Consider the following 22,447-nt stretch of genomic DNA (forward strand, 5'->3'; position numbering starts at 1 on the left):
CAGACAGATATAGATAAATTGAGTGAGCGGGCAAAAATATGGCAGATGGAGTATAATATGGGAAAATGTATAGTTGTTCACTTTGGCAGAAAGAATAAAAAAGCAGAGTATTACTTAAATGGAGAACAACTGCAGAATTATGAGGTGCAGAGGGATCTAGGTGTTCTCATGCATGTGAAATGTTAGTTTGCAGGTACAGCATGTAGTCAAGAAGGCTAATGGAATGCTATTCTTTAATGCAAGAGGATTTGAACATCAAAGTAAGGATTACATGCTTCAGTTATACAGGGCATTGGTGAGATCACATCTCAAATACTGTGTACAGTTTTGGTCTCCTTATTTAAGGAAGGATATAAATGTGTTGGTGGTGGTGGTTCAGATGAGGTTTACTAGATTAATACCTGGATTGAGTGGGTTATTTTATGAAGATAGGTTGGACAGGATGGGCTTGTTTCCATTGGAGTTTAGAAAAGTGAGGGGTGACTTAATTGAAGTATATAAGATCCTAAATATAACATCCTAACAAGGTGGAAATGGAAAGGATGTTTCCTCTTGTGGGTGAGTGCAGAACTAGGGGGCACCATTTAGGGATCACCCTTACAGGACAGAGATGAGGAGAATTTTTTTTCGGTCAGAAGGCAGTGGAAGTGGGGTCACTGAATATTTTTAAGGCAGGGGTAGCTAGGTTCTTGTTAAGCAAGGGAATCAAAGGCTATTGGGGTAGATGGGAATGTGGAGGTTGAAACACAAATAGATTAATCACGATCTTATTGAATGGCGGAGCAGGCCTAAGGGGCTGAAAGGCCTACTTCTGCTCCTTTTTCGTATGTAACCTATAGAACTCCTAATTCCTCTGATTCTCAAACCCATTCTGGATCAGGAGGGTACAAGATCAAAGAGAAGATGATAATGTTGCCTTGGGGACTTTATTATTGTAACACTTGAGGTATGGATCAATGCTCACACTTTTGCCTCTCAGTCCCCAGGCAGTGGGATTAAGTCTCACTCCAGAAACCTGAGCACAAAATCTATGTCGATACTCCAGTGCAATATGAAGGAAATGCTGCATTGTCAAAAGCACTGTGTTTCAGACAAGGCATTAAACTGAAGCCCCATCTCCCCTCTCAAGTGCGAAGAAAAGCCCTGTGGCACTATTTTGAAGAGGTATAGGCAGTTCTTACTGACATCCTGGTTATTATTTATGCCTCAATCAACAACACTAAAACTGATTATATGGTTATGATCACATTGTCATTTATTGGATATGCCTGTGTGCAAATTGGTTGCAGCATTTCCTATATTGTAACAGCATTATGATCTCGGTAGGGACCAGTAACTTTTGTTTTAAACTAGATGAAATTTAAAATCTCAATTAATTACCAGAAGAATAAATCCACAAGATTCCATGGTTTAAAACAGAAGATTGTTTTTACCATATAAGAGTAAAAAAAGCAAGCATGAAATACATCCCATTTTTTAACATCCAGAATTAACATGAGTTAAACATGAATTAACAGGAAAATTATGGTTGGATATAAACTTAAATGGTGGATATAGCTAAGATAGATCTTATGAATTAGCTTAGCAGTTCACTTAGATTTTCAGCATAGAAAATAGGAGCAGGACTAGGCCATTTGGCCCTTTGAGACTTCTCCGCCATTCAATATGATTATGGCCGATCCTCTATCTCAACATCATACTCCCACTCTCTCCCCATGCCCCCTTGGCACCTTTAGATAACCACAGAGAGTCACAAATTCCTTCAAAACATGGCTTCCTCATGAGAAATTACAACTTAGCTCCTTCTAGGAGCTAGTCTGATCCCCAGCCGACAGCAGCACACAACCAGCCTGAGTTACACATGCATGGTCTTCACCACAAATGACACACATCTGCAAAGCCTCCTCAACTTGGTCTGGATGGGATAGACACACCAGTGCTATCGTCAAGTAACAGAAACAGCTGCAGCACTTATTCTCAGCTTCTGGATCTAGACGCTGTCTTCTTCACTTTCCTTCAGTTTGCCTATACTGCACCAATGGACCCATCAATCCTAGTGCCCAGCTTGGACTGATTTGTGTAATTTTATATCATTTAAAAAGGATCAGTTTGCCAAAAGTTTTAGTTTCCTAAACTCAGTTTGTTTTTGTTTCCCGAGAAATCAGAGTGTCAGTTTCCTTTCTATGTTAAGCTGTTCTGTTTCCCCTTCTGTTTCCCTTTTCAGTTCAGTTTCTGTTCTAGTCAGGGTCTGCCTCAAAAATATGCAAAGTAAATTTAAAGACACAGGGTGGAATTTTCCATTTTTGAGATTAAGGGCCGTTCCATGGTATGTTTCCTGCTGGGTGGCGTGGCAGGAATTCACACCTCATTTTGCAAGCTCATTTTCGAAAGCTCATTAATTACGCATCGGTGAATTTCTCTCCGAATCACGTGGCAGGTCAGGAACTGATTCATCCGCCCTGCCATCACCTAATGAGCTCAAAGGTCTGGATGCCATATTTAAGTGCCAATCTCACTCTCTCCAGCCCAGCTTTGAGCAGAAGACATCTCCACATAGCTGCATCAAAGAAGAGACCTGCTCCGAAATTCTAGTCATGACTCCCTGAAGGCCCTCATACATGGTGTGCTGCAACACCAGAATGTCCTTTACCACATGAATGGGTCCAGGAAGCCCCAACAACATCACCTCACCAGCCCAGGTGGCCATTGCAAAGGCAGTCACTGCATCGGGCAACTATCCAAGAAACTCATCCAATGTAGGAATAGGATGTATGATCTCATTTGCTCCATCAGGGTAAGTCAACCTTCAGCTCAATCCAATCTCACACTCTCATAATGGCATCATGCCCTCAAAGGGTTAAACTGCTCATAGATCTCACACAACATTAGTGGGGGACACGCCAGCACTGATTATCTCATGAACACTTTAACATCACCAGCATCTCATCTATCATGCTGCACAAGCTCTATTCTCGTCCCTTACTGGGGAGGGTTCAGCACACATAGTAGGCATGCATGCTTCCCAACCTCTCCTCCATCTCTTCTCATCACATGCAATCCATTTGTCTTCATGTAGTCCAAGCTTGCCCATAACAAGCTGTAGATGCAACAACAGGTGGTGGAAAATCAAGTAGAGTTGTGAGAGGCAGTCAACAGCGAAGGATGGAGGAGTCCGTTGGCATTCTATCTGATGTTGTATCTCCAACATGCGAGTGACTCAAGGTCTCCATGTGAAGGGTGGCGACTGCATTGAAGACCTTGTTCCAGCAGATCCTGCCGGATTTGCACTCGGGCCAGTACTCTATCACTATAGACATTGGTGGGATACATCTGTGGCTATGCAAGAGGGGAGAGGGGCACCTTGACTTCCCTCCAGGAGCCGCTTCTCCTCAGAGAGTCAGGCAGGGGCCCTCGGGCACCTGCAGGGAGAAGGACCAGAAGCTGGAGACCCAGGTGGCTCTGAGAGTGAACAAAAGCAAAATACTGCGGATGCTGGAAATCTGAAATAGAAACAGAAGATTCTAGAAAAAATCAGCAGGTCTGGCAGCATCTGTGGAGAGAGAAACAGAGTTAACTTTTCGAGACTGTATGACTCTTCTTCAGAGATTTATTATTATGGACTCTGAGAGAGTCCAGCTGATCCCAATTCCCTCTGCCTGTGACCCCATCACCTCCAGCTGTACAGGCCGAGGAGGGTGCACCTGTCCCACAGCAGGACACCTAAAACTGGCCAGAGCCCTTCAGCTCTTGACCCTGTAGAGGACACCCACTAAAGTCACCAAAGACAACAGGTCGTCACAATAAGCAGGCTGCCTCCATCTCTGCTGCGGATGTCAGGAATGGACCTAAACATAGCGATAAGCTACTTTGAAATCATTTCTTGTTCATGGGTGTGAAATCACTGTTAACATAATGCACCTTTGTAAATAAGTTTGCTGTTCATGAGAATGTTGTCATCATTTGAAAACTTTGTGCATGTGTATCTATGTGTCCCCTTATTGCAAGGCTGATCCATGCTCCTACTCCATATTTGCCTCCCTTTGTGAGCCTCACATGTGATTTGCAGCTGACACATGATAGTAACTCTATCGACACTGTTCTGTCAGGGACATGTATCAAACTCTTTACTGAAGCGTCTGTAAGATGCTTCTCATAAAAGCAGCCACTGCTGCATCAAATCTTTTGACACAGCATCAGGGCTTTAGTGGCGACTATTACTTCCCACAGTACATCGATGGAGGGTTTGTCGCCGACCTTTCCAATGACTAGGGCCTAGTGAATTATGAGAGTTGAAGGTGCAAGGCCGAATGCTGAAATCGCCCTCGATGTCGCTGGATCTAAAAGCCATTCAGTCCACTGGCGTGGCACAAAGGGACGGAAGGAATGTGGCTTTGACCTGCTGCTTGTACCCTAATCATCCTGGAATCATTTGGCTATCAGTGTGGAACAGGCACATCTTATACATCGTGCTTCTTTGAGGGCATTTTCGTGTGAAACTTGACCCGTATCTCCCTCTTCAGATTCCTGCACATCCTGTTCTTTATTGTCTAAGGAGCCCTCAGCCTCCTTAATGTCTCCCTCTGGCAAGGGATTCCCGCCTCTGAAGTGCCAGGTTATGAAGGGCACAACAAACCACGATGGTGTGGGACACCCTCCATGGAGAGTACTGGAGAGGCGCTCCTGAATGGTCCAAGCATCGGAAGTGTACCTTCTGCATTCCAATGGTCTGCTTGTTGATGGATCGTGTTGGATTATGGGTCTCATTGTATCTCTCCATCCGAGTGACTCAGAGGACAATGCATGGATGTCATGAGGCATTATTTGAGTGTGTACCCCTTAACCCCAAGCAGCCAGCTCTGTATTCACTGAAGCCCTTCGAATATGTGAGGCACCTGGGAGTGACTCAGGATGTATGAGCTATGGCAACTCCCAGGGTACCTGGCATAAACATGTTTGATGTGCTTCTGATGATAGCCAGGCTGTTGAACGTTGATGGAATGGAACCCTTTCCTGTTAATGAACATCTGGAGCTGCTGCCATGGAGCTCTCAAAACCCCATGTGTGCAATCGATTGCACCCTGCACTCTAGGGAAGCCTGAGATAACTACAAACCTCAGAAATCTAGCAGCCTGACTAGCTTCATTGAGTGTAAAGTTTACATAATGATGAGACTTATGATAAAGGGCATCTCTCACCTCCTTGTTACATTTATGCGCTGAGGGCTGCGAGGTGTCCTGTGGATCCCTGAAATGATCTGCAGGCAAAAAGATTAAGTGCGGCGGTGACCTTCAGGACCACTGGCAGGGGGTGTCCTTCCAGTCCATGGGGCATTCAATCCTCCCGCAGAATGTGGCAGTTGTGATCCACCATCTCTTTTGACAAGCACAGACAGGCGCGGCATTATGTTTGGCTCATCTCCAGCTAGGAGAGTCTTCTTCAGTGGACCCTTGATTGTGTGAGTTGCCTCTGCGGGATGTGTCTAACCTCCTCATCCTCTGCTTTATCCCCCTAGACCATGGACCTCAGGACGAGCCTCCTCTCGAAGCTGGACTAGGCAGTGCCGGGCCCTTCTCCTCTTTTAACAGATCACTGCCAACAAGAAGGCAGCATTGACCACAGGGTCCGCTATTTAATCCTCCTTGTCCCTGGGGGCTGATAGATGTAAGAGATTAATTCTGGGCAAATATAGTAGACCTCCCACTCGCTCATAGAAAGCCAATGTCACGTCCCAGAGCTGCGTCTGTGCTAATAGCTTTTCACTGATACAGCCTTGCCACTGAGGTGCACACTCACAGATCCAGGTGTCCACAATGTCAACCCTGATATTTTACACATAAACCCCACAGAATTTGTGAGAGCCTTGGGCACATTATGAGATGTGCAGCCTTACCAAAAAGACTCCTGCAAGCTATTATATTTTATGCTGAACTACCTTAACTTGCACTTCAGCAATGACTGGATGCCCTTTGGCCCATGATCCATGCCAACTGGAGAGAGCACATTAGAGGCTTTCATTGATGATCTGTCAGACATGCAGCAGCTGTGCTTCCTATACACTTGTCCTCATTTACATTCTCACTGCTGAAGCTCAAATGGCGCAAAGGTATCGTGAAGCCAATGACTCCTGCAGTTTCTCGTTAAAGCACAAAAAAAAAGCAATGGCTCCAATGGAACCTTCTCAAAGAAATCTTCCTCTTTTCTATCAGATCGAACTCCATTTCAATATTTTGAGTCCAAGCACTTTGAGGCTGCCCCCTGAAATGGGCCTCTGAGTATAGCCCTGGGCTCCTTCCTCATTGACTCCGACCCTTTCCGTCCAGATTCTTTCCAACTTCAGATTTGTTACTGCGCCATTACCTTGTGTTGGAAAGATGGCGGTGTTGAGATTTTATTTTGGGACCAGCTTTGACCCTCCCTCTGTGAGGGTCTGTGTCCCTCCCATCTTCCTGGCACCTCACAATGTGCAGGTAGAGCTTCCTCCCGTTATTCTCCAACCTCCCTCAGGATTCCTGGATCCCATTGTAATTGTGGTGGACATTCCAACCCTCACACCTGAACCCATAACTGCTGATGTCCCCACGCCCACTGTGGACCTCACCCCTCACCATCTTGAGGCTGTATGCATGGTCATGTGTAGAGGAGACCCAGCCCCCCCCCACTGGAAAGTTGCGAATGCCCTCCCCTCCTCATATTACATTTCCCCATTTACAGGCTGCAGATACCTCCCCTATCCCTCGCCATCCCATCTGCAGCCCAGTACCAAGCCAGACAAGACCATGGCCAGCAACAGTAAGACCATGACAATGCCTTGCACATCTAACTGTGCCTTATCCCAATTGAACGCACAGCCCTTGCCCCTCTCTGGAGCGGGACCATGATATGCATGCCTTGGAGAATCCTGTAGCGTAGCCCTCAAAGCCCCAGGACTTTCTTTAACCTCTCTCTGTGACTATGAGGTGCACTCAGTCCCAAGACTGCCTTTAATCTCTCACCCTGGCTTCTTGGCTGCAGACCAGGGACTATGACTATCTCTCAATAATCCCTCCCATTCCTTCTTTAGTGCTTACAACACAGTGTCCCTCCACAGCCCCTCCATGAGTCTCTGTGCAACCTGTCCCTCATGTGCTAGCCTTTCCCCTCACCCACCATCATGATTCTCTATGCAACCCATCCATTTTGTGCCACTCTAACACTACCCTCACCTCGTATTCCAGAGTCTGCATGCATCCCCTCCAATTTGTACAGTTCAGTTCCCATTCCAACCCCTTCTTTGTGTCCCAGTCTTTCATGTCAAGCTCCAGCTTCCCCACCCTCTGCCTCCCCTCTGCCTGCCATCATCTCCCCAACCCCAACATTGCCCATTGTTCCCTGGGTCTCCTTCCTCCTTTCCAACACCCCCAATGATGATGCTGGCCTCTGTCTTGTCTGCAGCTCTGCCTAAGCCCCCAGATATCACCTTCCAAGAGAACAGAGGACGCCAATGAGCAGAGCAATCCAACAACTCCACCAGTGTAGCGTCTTACTAGCAGTGGTGAGACACCAGAGCGGTGCTGTTGCAGATAGGCTTTGAAGGTTAAACTCACCTCAAGGTGATGAAGGAAGTGAGGACCGACAGCTGCATGCCACTTATACCCAAACATTATTCAGACTGGTCTAATTTCCCGCTGACTTGGGGCTAGATTGGGAGGGGCTCCGTGATTAGGGCGAGCAGCGTTTTTAATGAGCATTCATGACATGGTAATGCATGCAAATGGAATTCCTGCCATGGATTATGGGGAACCCGGCCCACCATCAACGCGCCATGAAAGTGGTGAGGGAAAATTCCAAACTGTTTCCCCACTGGCGAGGTTATGATTTTTCGCCTCTCTCCAAATTTTCCAGTTGTGCCCACCACGAAACTCACAACGAGAGGGCAGGAGAGGAAAATTCCACCCACAAATTCCCTCAAAACATTGACAACACTTCAAAAGTATTTCGTCAGTTATAAAGCGCTTTGGCATCAGTGAGCCACTGGTCAATAAATGCTGGCCCAGCCAGCGAAGCCCACATCCCATGAATGAATAAAAATAAATAAATTCAAGATAGAAGCAAAATACTGCGGATGCTGGACATCTGAAATAAAAACAGAAAATGATGGAAAATCTCAGCAGGTCTAACAGCATCTGTGGAGAGAGAAGCGGAGTTCAAGTTTCGGGTCTATATGACCCTTCTTCTGAAGGAGAGTCATACAGAGTCAAAACGTTAACTCTGTTTAACACAGATGCTGTCACACCTGCTGAGTTTTCCCAGCATTTTCTTTTTTTTATATAAATGCAAATCTTTTCTTTGAATCTCTTTCGTCTTTATATTCTTTACACCAATCTAACCTTTTGCCCCATAAGTTTCTGGTGACTAATCTTAGTCACTGGTAGTCTGAGATTGATAGCCTAATTATTGAACAGATCAGATTTTTTTAAAAATGGCTATGCAGAAATGTTGTAGCATCTTATGCTTCGAAACTACGAAACACATGTGAAAGTTTCTGATATAAAGACAAGCAGTGATTAACCTTACAACAGTTTGACCTTTATTCTGAAGTAGCTCAGCTTTAGAAATTCTTAGTGCTTAAGCCCAACAGTAGAGTATTGTGGTAGCCCCATCTTTTTCTCTCCAGTAGAAGGGCATGCTTTAATATTTATACCCCTGGCTTTCATGCTCATGAAAAGAGATTTGCATTGTAACCCACGAACCAAACCTAAGATCCCAGCCTGGAATCTTAGATTCAGTTGACAGGGCCCGAATGCAGCTTCCTCCTAATGTATGGAGGAGGAAGGAGAGAGGGCTAGGAAAATATGCACTGAGTCATTAACTTGCTGTATTAGCATATTAACTGCTATTAAACCCAACATAGAGAGTTAAGTCTAGTCATTAACAGTAAAACTGCTCTTTTAACACTATGTAATAGTAAAGACCGTCAATCAACCACTCTTGGCTAGAAAGTGAACAATTAAAAATGTAAAGTCTCATTTTTTTCAGGTTGATAATTGTTATTGGAGATTTAAAGGTTTTTTTTTCTTTTCTTTCTCTTTTCTCTATCTTAATCCAATTTTGCTTTCCCTCACCTTGTTTCTTTTGTATCTGACTTGGCATTGAATTCACCCAATTTAAAGCATCCTCCTCAGTTCCCCCTCTGTTTATTTCTAATTTCTTTATCTCATTGGCTAAGGAAATGTACTGTTTGTTCCATTGTTCACCAAGGTCCCTGATGCCCCATTGTCCTCATTATGCTGTTCAGACACATTGAGGCTCATTGTGTATACTTGGCTGAGAGCCCAAACATCCATTACAATAACAGAACACCTGCTCCCCATAGGGAACATTGTTTGGTTGACAGCTTAGGCTCTCTGATCTCTGCAGTCAATTTCACTGTGTAGTAGTTTCATGTTTTTGTGATTTTTGAAACTTCAAAGGGCCTGAATAATTGACACTTTAATTCGCATGTCCAGACTTTTTTTCAAACATATGGGAAAGCCATCAAAAGATTGTATTTTTTCAAAGATTTTTACACATGCCACTTAACACAGTAGTGTTCATTGGTTCTTGAAAGTGCATACACAGTGGGACAATGGACATGGAAATGCCAGAGCTTGGCATAGGGGGCATGGGAGGCCTGATGGGGTTGGTGGAAGGGCAGAGCTTGGCATGAGGGCATGTGGGACGTAGGGGATTGGTGACAGGGCAGAGTCAGGCATAGTTGGCATGAGGGGCCTGAGGAATTTGGTGGAAGATCAGAGCTTGACTTGGGGGCATGAAGAGACATAGGGGCTAGGTGGGGTCCGTAACTTTGCATAGGTGGCATGAGGGGGGACATTTGGAACCTGCTTCATCAAAGGTCCCCTCATGAACATTAGGATTCACGACTCCTCCAAGGAAACATGACATAAAATCCCGGCCCGACTCCATGAAAATTGTGGAGGAGTAGGAGATACCCATTGCCACAATAGATCCATAAGACCATAAGACATAGGAGCAGAAATTAGGCCATTCGGCCCATTGAGTCTTCTCCGCCTTTTAATCATGACTGATAAGTTTCTCAACCCCATTCTCCCGCCTTCTCCCCGTAACCTTTGATCCCCTTACCAATCAAGAACCTATCTATCTCGGTCTTAAATACACTCAATGACCTGGCCTCCACAGCTTTCTGTGGCAATAAATTCCATAGATTCACCACTCTCTGGTTAAAGACGTTTCTCCTCATCTCTGTTCTAAAAGGTCTTCCCTTTACTCTGAGGCTGTGCCCTCGGGTCCTAGTCTCTCCTACTAATGGAAACCTCCTCCCCACGTCCACTCTATCCAGGCCTTTCAGTATTCTGTAAGTTTCAATCAGATCCCCCCTCATCCTTCTAAACTCCATCGAGTATAGACCCAGAGTCCTCAAACGTTCCTCATATGTTAAGACTTTTATTCCTGGGATCATTCTCGTGAATGTCCTCTGGACCCTCTCCAGGGCCAGCACATCCTTCCTGAGATACGGGGCCCAAAATTGCTCGCAATATTCTAAATGTGGTCTGACCAGAGCCTTATAAAGCCTCAGCAGCACATCCCTGCTTTTATATTCTAGTCCTCTCGAAATAAATGCCAACATTGCATTTGCCTTCCTAACTACCGACTCAACCTGCAAGTTAACCTTAAGAGAATCCTGGACTAGGATTCCCAAGTCCCTTTGCACTCCAGATATCTGAATTCTCTCCCCATTTAGAAAATAGTCTATGCCTCTATTCTTCCTACCAACATGCATGACCTCACACTTCCCCACATTGTATTCCATCTGCCACTTCTTTGCCCATTCTCCTAACCTGTCCAAATCCTTCTGCAGACTCCCTGCCTCCTCAATACTACCTGTCCCTCCACCTATCTTTGTATCATCTGCAAACTTAGCCAGGATGCCCTCAGTTCCTTCAACTAGATCATTAATGTATAAAGTGAAAAGTTGTGGCCCCAACACTGACCCCTGCGGAACTCCACTAGTCACTGGCCGCCATCCTGAGAAAGACCCCTATATCCCCACTCTCTGGCTCCTGCCAGACAGCCAATCTTCTATCCATGCTAGTACCTTGCCTCTAACACCATGGGCTCTTATCTTACTGAGCAGCCTCCTGTGCGGCACTTTGTCAAAGGCCTTCTGGAAGTCCAAGTAGATAACATCCATTGGCTCTCCTTTGTCTAACCTACTCATTACCTCCTCAAAGAATTCTAACAGATTTGCTAGGCATGACCTCCCCTTGATGAAACCATGCTGACTTTGCTTTATTTTACAATGCACTTCCAAGTATTCTGAAATCTCATCCTTAATAATGGACTCTAAAATCTTACCAACGACCGAGGTCAGGCTAATCAGCCTGTAATTTCCCGTCTTTTGCCTCACTCCCTTCTTAAACAGGGGGGTTACATTAGCAATTTTCCAGTCCTCTGGGACCCTCCCTGACTCCAGTGATTCCTGAAAGATCGCCACTAACGCCTCCACTATCTCCTCAGCTATCTCCTTCAGAACTCTGGGGTGTAATCCATCTGGTCCAGGTGATTTATCCACCTTCAGACCTTTCAGTTTTCCTAGCACCTTCTCCTTGGTAATGTCCACCATACTCACCTCTGCCCCCCGAAGCTCTTGAACTTTGTGGATGTTACACGTGTCTTCCACTGTGAAGACTGACACAAAGTACCTATTCAGTTCCTCCGCCATTTCTTTGTTCCCCACTACTACTTCTCCAGCGTCATTTTCCAGAGGCCCAATGCCTCTCTCTTACCCTTTGTATATCTAAAAAATCTCTTCCAATCTTCTTTTATATGACTGGCTAGTTTACCCCCATATTTAATCTTCTCCCTCCTTATTTCTTGTTTAGTTGTCCTATGTTGGTCTTTGTAGGCTCCCCAATCCCCTGGTTTCCCACTGCTCTTCGCCACATTGTATGCTTGCTCTTTAGCATTTATGCTGTCCCTGACTTCCCTTGTCAGCCATGGTTGCCTCGTCCTCCCTTTAGTATGCTTCTTCTTCCTAGGGATGAATTTTTGCTGTGTCTCCCAAATTACTCCCAGAAACTCCTGCCATTGCTGTTCCATTGTCTTTCCTGCTAGGCTCATCTCCCAGTCAATTCTGGCCAGCTCCTCCCTCATGCCTCTGTAGTTGCCTTTATTCAACTGTAATACCATTACATCTGATTCCAGCTTTTTCCTCTCAAATTGCAGAGTAAATTCTATCATATTATGGTCACTGATCCAGCCCAGATGGGGAGTGTTGGGTGTAGGATTCTGACAGGACGCAGCCCACATCCTTTCAAGGCACTTCCAAAAATCTCACAGCCCAGGTATGGGGTCGGGAATCCAGGAATCGGGACACGCCCGCCATTTTTAAAGGGCTCCTGAGTCAACCTGACTCAGTGAAAATCCAGGTCCAGGTGTGAGATTAACCCACGCTCCTTCTTTCAGATGAAGGAACCCCTTCTAGTTGCAGTATATCACAGAGTTGATATGTGACAGCTGCAAAGCAACATATATGCAGTCACTGACACCCTACACAATGCAGAAGCCTGCAAAACTCGCAAAGCTGCATGCTCACTCTGCCTCCATTTTTCTGGTAGGAGAGAATGAAATGTGTCCCGCTAATTTGGAATATGGAGCTTCAGTGACCTCCCTTATGCAACAGTGAATTGCTGACTTGGAGATGTCACAAATATCACCTGCTCCAGCCTGGAATGAGCCAGATGCTTAGACTTGCACAGGTTCAGCCTCACTGCATTGAAAATGCGGGCCTTCTCCTGAGGTTGGAGTTGTAGCTGCAGGAGGTGGCAGATTTCAGTGGAAATATTCTTAGTAAAGCGGAAACATATCACGGTACTATCCCTCACTGACATGCAAGTAGGAAACTTGCTCCCTGAATACTTTGGCCTTCAGCTGAGAGTCCTTTTCACTCTTCCCCTCCTTCCCCTTCCAGCAGCTTGTCCTGCTTGGTGTCACCTCTGCTCACGCTCCTTGTCATGCAATAATCCAAGCATACTGCAAAGTACATACATCGCTGGGATGCAGGATTTCTGCAGAATTTTTGAAATCAGATCAAAGTCGTTCAACACGTGTCACACTACTCCTTGTAAAACTCTACCAACCACCAAACACACTCATAATTGCAGAAACAATTAGAAGAAAGCAATCAGCAACTACCAAAAGTTGTTGACCCCTTTAAGTAGCACTGGTGGGTGGTCCTTCCTGCCACTGGATACATGGTCAGCTGTTCCTGTTTAAACAACGGCAATAGCCGGGGGAGCCTTGAACTCCAAAATGATAGATCTTGATGTCAAATCAGCTTTACACAGTGATTGATATTATTATTTGCCTTGGACCCTCTGTACACTTGTGTTGGTGACTCCCTGCATGCACATTGACGGTCTCACAAAATGGCACCTTGCATGGTGGCTCCTACCAGAGATGTGGATGTATGCTGTGGATAGTATTTTGAAGTCAAAAAGATACTCATGGCACTGAAAGACTGGGTGTGACGAAGACAAATTTTGTAGCTAAGCTTTTGTATATAGAGTTATAGATCACAAAAGCTCACAGATAATCTTGAACTTGTACAAGACCTTATTTGGGTTACAATCGTGTGCATTTTTGGATAACCTATTATCAGTAAGAGATAAAAATAAAATAAACAGTGCTGAATGATTCATTGATTACAGTGAAAAATGCATACAGTTAAGAGAGATGTAGGAAGTTGGACATTTTTTCACTAGCATTGAGAGTTTAAGGGATTTTTGAGTTTTTCCTGAGAGATAATGATAAGTTAAATAGTGACCGATTCGCTGGAAGTGCAAGTGTACAGGGCAACAAGTCACCTGGGATCTTGGTAAATGATGGGGACAAGAGACTATCTCCTTACCCAATGAGATTGAAGGATTGAGAATTAAATACAGGGACGATTGAGATATGGAGCAAATTAGAATGTATGAATTCAATGTCAAATCAGATACAGAAAAAAAAATTATGAGAGGGAGCAAATGATTATATAATTGCATGAAGAATTAAACAGGAAGCGGGAAACATTTTTTTTTATACTGATGTTGATTAGAATGTTGATTTTTTTTGCCATAATAATTTATTAAAGTAGCAACTATAATTACTTTTACGAGGGAACAAAACAAAAATATTGAAATATGGAGAATACTCGCTGCAGAGTAGGATTAGGCTAGATGGTCCATCGGGAGAAAAACATTGGAACACATTTGAATGGTTTCTGTTCTGCAACACTTGAATTACATTAAATGATTCTTTGATGATATTATGTAAAATTACGTTGCGTATGTAACTCATGACTTATTTGTTTTTCAATAGGAGAAAATTAAGATTGGCTTTCCCAGATTTTAGAAACACACATTTCAGAAAAATAAATGTAACTAATTCTGCCCTTCATCTTTTCTTTTGGCACAAACAAACTTGACTTAATGGTGCTAAGATAATATTCTTTTGGATTACTGCATAACCTATTAGTCTCACCTTCTCAACATAGTATTTACAAATATGACGTGAGACAAAGCAGATTACAATATGCTACAAAACCATGCCAGGTTTCTGTAGCATGTACTTCACCTCCAGGGTGCCAATGCTTCCAAAATGTGTGAAAACCCATGATAGCTAATCAGAATGATACTCCTCGTGCTGTTGCTGGTCTAGAGCGCTTTGCTAACTGAAATATTGTTATACGCCATCTTAGTACCACACTTACAGCAAAGTTTTCCGTGCCCACTGGTGGCGGATGTGATAGGTGGCATGAGCGGACTATATGGCGCTATCTGTTTCACGACAGCAGGAAGGCAAGTCGCAATTGTCCGCTCAGCCCACGAATGGCGGGCCGCGTTTCCTGCTATCGGTCGTTGGAACCTCATTTTAACGCATCAGCATGTCATTATCAGGCCATCCCGTCCACGTTGACAGGAAAGCATGCTGATGTGTTTCACAACAGCACAGAGGCGACGTGCACTTAGCGGCCTGCACTTTGGGTGAACTGGAGGAGAGGACACAGCAACGTCCTGCAGAGCTCGCCAGGATCACCTGTTGCATTGCAGGCTTCAGGGACGCTGGGGTTGGGGGAGTGGCTGGTGGGGTTCAGGGTTAAATGTCGCCATGCCCGACTAGTGGCGGGTGGGGTATCAGGGGTTAAGTGCAGCCCTGCCTCTGAGGTGACTTTTGAGGCCGGGAGGGAGCGGGTTCAAGTGCAGCCTTGCTGTTGAGGCGACTGGTGGCGGGGGTTGGGGGGGTGGGTGGTGGGCAAGGGCAGCCCTGCCATTGAATATAGTGCACAAGCATTCAGGGTGCGGGGGTTAGGGTGGGTGAGGGAAGTGGCCACACATTCAGGAAACCTGTATAAAGTGACCATTCCTCTGCAACTGAGGCAGTTCAGGCGCAGCCACAGTGATATGTTTGGGGTCGGGCTCCTAGCTTATCTGCCCACTCAAGCAATGAAGAGGCATCAAAGTGCCACCAAGTTCTGCAGAGCTCTCCGCCCCCACCCGCCCACCCACCCACCCCCCCACAACCCCCGGCCTCCCTGCACTCCCGGCACAGAATGTAAATTCATGAACACTTTAGTGGACTGCAAAGCAGTTGAACTGCACACATTGTACAATCTCCTTGCTAAAGCTGGCCAGGTAGCAGTCACTGCTGGAGGCACTCACAGCCTCTAGCAATGTCAGCATCTGGGTTTGGATCAATCTCCCCCATGGTTCAAGTTAATAGGGCAGCCATGCAGCGCACTAATCTCTGGCCAGCTGAGTGGTGGCCAGCACTCCCCGGGAAGCGTTAAGGGGCTGTCACACTGAACCAGGACAGGTTCTTGGTACACCCATGCTAACCATGTGTCTCTCTCTCTCATCCTGCAGGAGGACTACACCAGGATCATGGAGCCTGGTGAACTAGCTGTATGCCTGATGGCCTAAAGAGCGTGAAGAAGATGGAGAAGAGAGTGGCTGAGGATCCTGGCTGCACAGAGGCAGGAGCAGCAACCTCAGGAAGAAGGGTCTCAGGCTGGGTCTCCTGTACATGCCGCCCAAGAGCCATGGTGAGCCGTTGCTGGTCAGTGCCTAGTGACACTCAGGATCTGTAGACGTGCTTTTCATTGCTGCAGGGGACTGAGAACCAGTGTCGCTGAAGACTGCGCATGGCTAGGGACCTGGTCACTCACATCTGCCACTTACTGCAGGATTTGGTGCCAAGGGGACATGGAGGGCATCCACTGCCAGTGGCTATGAAAGTGACCGCGGTGCTCAATTTCTATGCCAGTGGCTCTTTTCAGGGCTCCACAGCCCTGTGGGATCTCTCAGGTCTCCACCCAAAAGTGCATCCATGAGGTCACGGATGCCATCTTCTCCATGGCACACAAATTTGTGCATTTTTCCTGGGACCAGGGCAGCCAGGATGCAAGGGCCATTGGATTCTCCCAGATCTCGGGTTTCCCACAGGCGCAGGGTGCGATTGACTGCACTCACGTGCTGCTCAGATCTCCGTCGCAACACACAGTGAACTATAACAACCTCAAACGCATCCATTCACTGAATATGCAGCTGGTATGCGACTACCAGAAATGCATCCTGCAGCTGTGCACAAGGTTTCCAGGGAGTGCGCACGATGCCTACATCCTCAGTCAGTCACAGATCCCTGGAGTCTTCCAGGGTCCACAGATCCCTGAAGTCTTCCAGGGTCCACTGAGGATGAAGTTCCGGTGCCTGGACCGGTCTGGTGGAGCCCTGCAATATAGTCCGCAGAGGGAGCCATGCATCCTCTTCATCAGCTGCGCCCTTTACAACCTGGCGCTGCAACGGGGAGCTGAGCTGGCTGAGGAGAGATGGAGAAGCTGCATGTCTCCTCTGATGAGGAGGACGCCAATGGAGATGAGGCTGAGGAGGCCCTCGGAGGTGACGATAATGGGGATAAGGCCCTCTCACTGGCTAGATGAGGCAGGCGCGCTCGGGAGGCCCTCATAGCTGCTAGATTTGTGGAGGATGATGACGACATGCAGTGAGGTGACCCCATAGTTCCTCACATCGCATTTGTGAACATTTGACTTCAGTCTGGCTTATGACATTGCAAATACCCTCTGTGAGAATGCTCCTGTCATGGAGACGCAGTGGACGTCCTAATAGTCGCTCGATTGCAGGGAGATGATGACGACACGCAGTGAGGACACTCCATAGATCTTCACATAGCCTCTGAGAATGTCTGACTGCTGTCTGGCCGAGGGAACCTTGCTTGCGCTCTGTGATCAGGGTCAGATCATAGAGACGCAGCCAGGAAACTTTAGAAGCATCTGATGCTTTGTCCACCTTCAGCACCTCAGCACTTCAGGAGCTGGAGCATGGCATCTGAAGAGATGGGGGCCAGCCCCTCTATAAAGGTGCTGAGAGCACACAGAGAGAATGAGAGAACTCTGTGGTGCCTGCCTACTACATTCTGGCAGCAATGACCAGCACCGCCGAGGTGCAGGCATCAGTAATGTTTCCAGGGAGTGAGGCCGGACCATCACTGTGGTTTGAAGGCTGCACAAAGCACAGGGAAGAGGCCCTGGACTGAAACACCTGCCTTTTATCTTGTGCAGAAAGGTTTCACATCAGAGTGACAAGGACACTGCTCATCAGAACAAGGAGCCATAAGCAAGGAGACATTCTTGGGAGTTTATTGATAATAGTGAACAGTATGTGCAAGTGATTAACACCAGTGCCCAGGCTATGCAACTAATTCTCTTTAACTGTCCTAATCCTGCCTTTACGTCTTGGTGCTCCTTGGACATCCACAGCAGAGCTGGAGGCAGCCTGCTGACTGTGACGCCCTGTCTCTGATGACTTTGGCAGGCATCTTCTGGAGGACAGAGACCTGGAGGGCCCCGGCCTGCTTTCAGGGTCCCGAAAGCGCCCTTTCAGGATGCACCCCCTTCGTCCTGTGGAGCTGGACCTGCTGAGGACACAGGAATAAGGGAGTCGAATGGGCCGGACACACTTGGAGTCACCTGGGTGGATGGGCCCAGAGTGTGCACATGCTGATCCTCCTCCCTATGAGTGCCCAGGGGCCCGAGGCTGACTCCATGAGAAGCAGGGGTAGTTGAAGTGAGATCAAGCTGTCCAGCACCCCTCACGAGTACACACTGTTGGAGGCCAACTATGGCATCAGCGATGGAGTTGAGACTGGGCAGCATTGCAGGAGTAAAGTCCTGGGCCATGGTCTCCATGGAGGCTGCCATCCTACCAGTGTTGACCTTGGTGCATTGCCATGCCGGAGCTTTCACTTCAGATTGAAGGTGGATGAACTCGTCCATCGTGCCTTCAAATCTTGGGACTGCAGTGGGCATCACTTCCTAATGTTCCCGAGCTTGCCTTTGCAGCTCCAGCAACTGTGACACGACCGAGTCCAGATGCCCATCATCTGACTCAGACTCAGCAACGTTCTGGCCTCCAACAGTCCTCCGACTGCTGGACAGCTGGGAAGTCCCTGTGACTGCCTGCTGTGGATCAGACAGTGCAATGTGCTCACCAGATTGTAATCCCGGGGCTAGTCTAAAGCTAGGTCCCACCGAGGTGTGTGTCTCTGCGCTGGTGGAGGGTGTGGGTGAGCGCTGTGACGGGACTTCAGGGAGGGTGCCTCCAGATTTCTCTTCAGAGGTTTCTTCGGAACTTGATTGGAGGCCCTTGGTCATGGACTCTGTTGGCTGTTTGGCAGATGTTCCAGCAAAAGTAGGGAGAGATAATTAGTGTATGGCAGTGAGCTGTGAAATAGGACATATCACTCACGGCATGGGTGTCTGATGGATGTTGCACTGCTGGATCCTCACTTGGTATCGCAGCACCGACCTCACCGTCAGCACAGGGCTTGTCTGGATCCTTGCCAGCCACTTGGTGGCTCTGTTTTCAAAGTCCATGAGGACCTTGATTTTGGGCATTCTGCCACCGGTCTGCGACTTCTCTCTCTTGTTGTGTGCCAGCTTGTCCTGCATGGACAGAAATGGAGAAAGTGTAAGCAGGACCCATGTCAGGTCAGATGACAAATATGCGTGGCCTGTGTGGGCATTGAGTGGTCCCATGGATGGGATGGGGACAATGACGGTGAGTGTGAGAGAGTGAATGGTGATGTCCCTTGAACTGGCAGTGAGTGCAGGCCCTGTGAAAATGTGATGGGTTTATGAGTATTTGAGTTGAATGATGAGATGAGTGACTTACCCTGACAGAACGGAGGAGATCATTCATCCTGTTTTGGTACTGGGTGGCTGTCTTCCCTTGCAGGGCATTAGCGCTGACCACCGCTGCCACCACCTCCCAAGCCGGATTAGCTCTGTTGCTGCCCATCCTGCGGCCAGAGCAGGATAGAGGAAATCCCAGCAGGCCTCCACGGCATCTAAAAGTCACTTGCTGAACCTGGGGGCTGCAGTCTTCTTCAGTTTCAGGGCCATATCTTCTGTGCAGCAGTGGTGGTCTGGAAGCACTGAGATGTGTGCTTGTGGCTGGACTTTAAACATGGCGCCCAGAGTGATGCAGCGGCGGGGTGATGGCGGGTGTGTGAATGAGAGCCCGCCCACCATGGAAACTGTGTGTTTCCCAGGAGTGCATACATAATGAGGCGGGTTCGGGACGATACAGCGTGAAAGCCCGCCATTGCAGCCGGCAGGTTAAACGTTGTTTTACCTGCCCGCTATCACACTTAGTGCAAATTTGGGAAAATTCTGCCCTTAGATTGGGAGGAATTCAACTTAAAGCCAACTGATGTTCTGGAGTAAAATCAGCATTAGACCTCCCAACTTCAGGGAACGAATGATCTCTGTCTGAATTCCTGGATACCACATTGGCTCAGGTGAATTCTAGCCATCCAGTGTATCCTCCTGAAACAGGGGCAAATCATGGTCTGATACCATTCGTAGAAGCTGGAGTGCAAACTTCAGGTACAAAGGCAGAGCCTGCACTGCACATAGTTCACAGAGGCAGAGCCTATAAACAACAATCCTTAAAGAGGCTGCACAAAACACCGTCCATGTAATTTGCAGTTTTTAATGCTCCTCCTGTGCCCGCAATAATACACTGCTCCACAGTCAACCTGTTCGAGGCCCTCTCCCTGCTGTGAGGAACAGCCTGCATGGGTCTCCTGTTGCAGCACACAGCAGTACAGTCTGCACCGCTCTCATGTTATGATGCAGTGAGGAACATATGCAATGAACTCCCATTACAACACAATGCGGGACCTTCTACATGATTCACACATTATGGTACATTGAGGTACATTGTTCAGGGGTCTCCCACGGCTTGGCTCAACATTTTGGGGCCCTCCCTGACTGGTGAGTTACAGAGCCAGAGGCCAAAAGTCAAGTTTGGCTCAGGCCTCAGACTTGCACGGACCAATTAGCACACAGGGCCATAGCGCTGTAGAGTTCCTTGGCTGCAGCCTCGAGCAGAAAAATTATTAACCACAGATAGATCTGAGGAATAGTAAATATTATCTATTGATCCCTATCTTTCTATCTCGCAAGCTTCAAATGACCCATGAAATACAAAAGCTGGTCATCATGTATAATTCATAGTGGGAGCCTAGATACTTCATGGTCACATTGCTGCTGCACTCTTCACCAGAGATCGCACAACTTTTACATTCATCAGAAAATTCTTCACTACCTCAAGGAGCATGGGCTTGACATGCACCACATTGACCCTAGGAGAGTAATGAAGCCAGCTATGTCATGTAAACCCTTGTCTGATTTGCTGTTGCTGCTCACACTCTGATAGCAAAATAAATATCATCGATCTGTTTTCTGGACTGTTACTTCAGATTTTGACGTGGATGACTGGCTGCCACCAGATGCTTTCAGCAGCTGTTTGAAAACATCCTGTGATAGGAAATGTCAGGGCAGCATGACCTTGACAGCCACAAGCAGTACATGGCCCTCATAGGTGAGGAACATGAATTCCCTCTTTAACTTTTTATATAACTTTTGCACTGTCTGCTTGTCAAGACAGTGGACATAATATCATATATTTTTGAACATGGGTACATTTTTTCTATTGGCCAATAATAAAAAAAAATGCAATGGGAAGCATTTGTCTAATACTTACGTTTGACACATAATTGAGAATTGAACATGCCTGATGACAAATATATAAGCAGATACCAAAGACGCTGTTATTACTATTGTCCAGAACAGACTAATCAAGGTAGTGAGACCATTCCTAGCTGTTTCATACTTTTCCCATATTTTTGGTATTATCATCAACATTATAGGTCACTGGTCATGGCAACGAAATGTATTTTTAACCTACAGATTTTTACATTTAGATTTTTGCTATGTATTAAAGACAGTTTGAGCCATTAGGTTTTTATTCTGCTCCCTCTGGGCAGCATCACTACTTGATTCATGGGCTTTGCTATCAACACACCCATGACTTTTCTCATTCCCTCACTGTATTTGCAGAACCCCCAGCCCCGATGGCCTTTCTCTCTACCCTGCTTCAGTCGCCAAGCACCCCCCTCCTGATATGGTGGGACTGTCTCAAGATTCCCTAGCTTTGGTACCCTGCTGCTGGCTTTCTCTTCTAGCCATGGACCAGGTTGACTATTTGCCTTATTAAAGGCAAAATACTGCGGATGCTGGAAATCTAGAACAAAAACAAAAATACTTGGAAAAACTCAGCAGGTCTGACAGCATCTGCGGAGAGGGATACAGTTAACGTTTTGAGTCCATATGACTCTTCATCAGAACTAAGGAAAAATAGAAAATAGGTGAAATATAAGCTGATTTAAGGGGTGGGGGGGAGGGTGGCGGTGGGGACAGGTAGTGCTGGATAGAAGGCCAGTGATAGGTGGAGATTCCAAAAAGATGTCATAGACAAAAGGACAAAGAGGTTTTGACAGTGATGATATTAGCTAAGAAATGCGCTAATGGGGACATTAAGGGTAGAAAGCAGGACGAGCAAGGGACAGATAGCCCTAGTGGGTGTGGGGTGGAGGGGAAATCAAAATAGGCTAAAAGGTAGAGATAAAACAATGGATGGAAATACATTTAAAAATAATGGAAATAGGTGGGAAAATAAAAATATATATAAATTATTGGAAAAAGGGGGATCGGAAAGGGGGTGGGGATGGAGGACAGAGTTCATGATCTTAAGTTCTTGAACTCAATATTCAGTCCGGAAGATCTGTAAAGTGCCTGGTCGGAAGATGAGGTGCTGTTCCTCCAGTTTGCGTTGAGCTTCACTGGAACATTGCAACAGGCAAAGGACGGACATGTGGGTATGAGAGCAGGGTGGAGTGTTGAAATGGCAAGTGACAGGGAGGTCTGGGTAATGCTTGCAGACAGACCGAAGGTGTTCCGCAAAGCGGTCACCCAGTCTGCGTTTAGTTTCTCCAATGTAATTTGGTTAGCTGACATTGGGCAACAGATCAACAAAATGATAATGAG

This window comes from Cetorhinus maximus, chromosome 7 (assembly GCF_964194155.1).
Source record: "Cetorhinus maximus chromosome 7, sCetMax3.hap1.1, whole genome shotgun sequence".
NCBI lineage: Eukaryota > Metazoa > Chordata > Chondrichthyes > Lamniformes > Cetorhinidae > Cetorhinus > Cetorhinus maximus.